We start from the raw sequence: 3,248 nt of genomic DNA on the forward strand, positions 1-3,248 counted from the left end.
CTGAGGTCAGGAGATTGAGACCAGCCTGGCCAACATGGTAAAACCCCGTCTCTACTGAAAATAACAACAACAACAACAACAAAAAAGCCGGGCGTGGTGGTGGCACCTGTAATCCCAGCTAATCCGGAGGCTGAAGCAGGAGAATCGCTTGAACCCGGGAGGGGGGGTTGCAGTTAGCCGAGATCGCGCCAGTGCACTCCAGCCTGGGTGACCAGAGAGAAACTCCATCTCAAAAAAATAAAATAAAAATTATCTGGAAAATAACATGATCAGGATCTTGTTAAGGACTTTCATCTGCGTAAAATTCAGGGCCTGGCACCTGATATGTAAGTTGTCAGTGTTGAATGAGTGAATGAGTGAACAACACATTTTTTCAAAGTATATTGACCTTTTGGTTAGTTTCAAATAACCAAACAGTGCTCACACTTTTAGTGCAGATGACCCAGGCAAGTTTGAAAAATTGGCCTCTTATGAGCCTCTGTCAAGAGGGAACAAGATGGAGAAAAGAGTTCAAAATCGCAAAGTGTGGCCTTGCCTTACCTCAGAAGTCATGGGACGGTAGGAACAATAAAATAAGCTAATCCAAGAGGAAAATGGACTCTTGGGAAGAAGGCGGGGCCCCAGGGTCTCAGCCAGCTCCTCCCGTGGATCCTGGGGACCGAATTCCTCATCCTTTGTGGCAGGCCGACAATAATCCGACTGCTTTTCCCACCAGCCCAGGTCCCCACACACTGCACCCTTTCTCTCCCCAGCAGCCAGGCGAACTGTTTTCTATAAGCCAGAAAAAGACCATAGAGCTACTTATCTTCCGTAAGTCCCAAGCTGTGGTTCAAAGACCAAAACAGCTGCTTCCTCCGCCGCCCCACCCGGGCGGGCACCAGCCAGCTGGCTGCCTGCTGCCATTAACAAGCGCCTTCTAACCAGCAGCCGCTGGATTTTTCCGTAGAGTATGGGCAGCTATTAAGAGAACACTTGCCCAGAGAAGCCACTGGGCATGGCAGGGAATGAGTTTCAACCTCTTTGGTCCCAGAAATCTGGAATATACAGTAAAAAACAGATGACTCAGAACTAGATCCAGAAGTGCTTAATGGTTCCAGCCGCTTTCTGTGTGAATGTGTCTAACGTCTTCCCTGAAGCTTGTGCAGTAGAGAGGGGGAGCGTCCCAAGGTCACACAGAGCAGGTACCTCAACTCTAAAGTTCCAGCCCAAGGGCTTTCCCTGCCAGCCAGTATCTCCAGGGCAAAGAAAGCCCTCAAATGCCAGAGGGCCCCACACTAGGTTTCAGGTCATCCCTCAGGTAATGGGTCCTGAGGGGCTGAGAAGCATTTCCCCCATCCCTATTCTTGTGTTCAGTAACAGTGGTTGAGAGCCCTGGTGTTTTCTTTTTCTTTCTTTCTTTCTTTTTTTTTTCTTTTTTTTTGTTGTTATTGAAACTGGTCTTGCTCTCTCACCCAGTCTGGAGTGCAGTGGCACAATCTCAGTTCACTGCAACCCCCGCTTCCCGGGTTCAAGTGATTCTCCTGTCTCAGCCTCCCGAGTAGCTGGGACTACAGGCGCCAGCCACCATACCTGGCTAATTTTTTGTATTTTTAGTAGAGATGGGGTTTCATCGTGTTAACTACAATGGTCTCAATCTCCTGACCTCGTGATCCGCCTGCTTTGGCCTCCCAAAGTGGCTGGGATTACATACGTGAGCCACTGCGCCCGGCCAAGAGCCCTGGTTTAAAAGGTAAGTGGAGGCCAGGTACGGTGGTTCATGCCTGTAATCCCAGCACTGTGGGAGGCCGAGGCTGGTGGATTACCTGAGGTCAGGAGTTTGAGACCAGCCTGGCCAACATGGTGAAACCCCGTCTCTACTAAAAATACAAAATTACCTGGGTATGGTGATGCATGTCTGTAATCCCAGCTACTCAGGAGGCGGAGGCAGGAGAATCTCTTGGACCCAGGAGGCAGAGTTTGCCGTGAGCCAAGATCACGCCATCATACTCCAGCCTGGATGACAAGAGGGAAACTCCATTTCAAAAAACAAAAAAGTGAGCAGTGCACAGGGATGGACACCTGCTTAGAAGCCGAGTTAAAAAGTCCTCCTGGCCGGGCGTGGTGGCCCACGCCTGTAATCCCAGCACTTTGGGAGGCCGAGGTGGGTGGATCACAAGGTCAGGAGTTCAAGACCAGCCTGGCCAAGATGGTGAAACCCTTTCTCTACTAAAAATACAAAAATTAGCCAGGTGCGGTGGCGGGTGCCTATAATCCCAGTTACTCAGGAGGCTGAGGCAGGAGAATCGCTTGAACCCAAGAGGTGGAGGTTGCAGTGAGCTGAGATCGCTGCACTCTAGCCTGGGCGACAAAGCAAGACTCCATCTCAAAAAGAAAAAAAAAGCCTCCTGCACCATGCACAGAGCGTTTCCCTCCTATTCTCTGCACCCACAGGTGTATTCATAGGCCAGCAGTGCACCTCTTTTGGGATGAAAGGACGAGGAATTCGGTCTCTAGAATCCATGGGCTGGAGCTGTTAAGGTTCTGTACTCCTCCCTCTCCCCAGGAGTCCTTTTTTTCCCCCTTGGATTGGCTTATTTTATTGCTACTTCTTTGGGGATAAAACTTTTTTGACTGTTAGCCTGTAAGTTGAATTAACAACTCATCTTTGAGCAAAATGTGTTTCTGTTCCCCTCAGGGAAGTGTCACAAGCCCTGAGGAAGTCTCCAAGCTGGCTGGGGCTCCTGAGGAAGGTGCCGGTAGGAGCTCCGAGGATGTGTCTGGGCTAATGAGGGCTCTGTGGCTGGCCGCAGCGCAAAACATGGGTTCCCCCAAATTCATTCATTCATTCGTTCATTCGTTCATTTAGAGACAGGGTCTCCCTCTGTTGCCTAGGCTGGAGTGCAGTGGTGCAATCAGCTCACCACAGCTTTGACCTCCTGGGCTCAAGGGATCCCCCTGCCTCAGCCTCTCGAGTAACTAGAACTGCAGGTGTGCACCACCATGCCCAGCTAATTTGTAACATTTTTTGTAGAGATGTGGGCTCACTGTGTTGCCCAGGCTGGTCTCAAACTCTTGGCCTCAAGTGATGCTCCCTCCTCGGCCTCCAAAGTGTTAGGACTACAGGAATGAGCCACCACACCTGGCCCATATAACTTTTATTTTTTTGAGATGGAGTCTTGCTCTGTCGTCCAGGCTGGAGTGCAGTGGCACGATCTCGGCTCACTGCAACCTCCATCTCCTGGGTTCAAGTGATTCTCCTGCCTCAGCCT

Source organism: Colobus angolensis, unplaced genomic scaffold (genome assembly GCF_000951035.1).
Source record: "Colobus angolensis palliatus isolate OR3802 unplaced genomic scaffold, Cang.pa_1.0 Scaffold46, whole genome shotgun sequence".
Lineage (NCBI taxonomy): Eukaryota > Metazoa > Chordata > Mammalia > Primates > Cercopithecidae > Colobus > Colobus angolensis.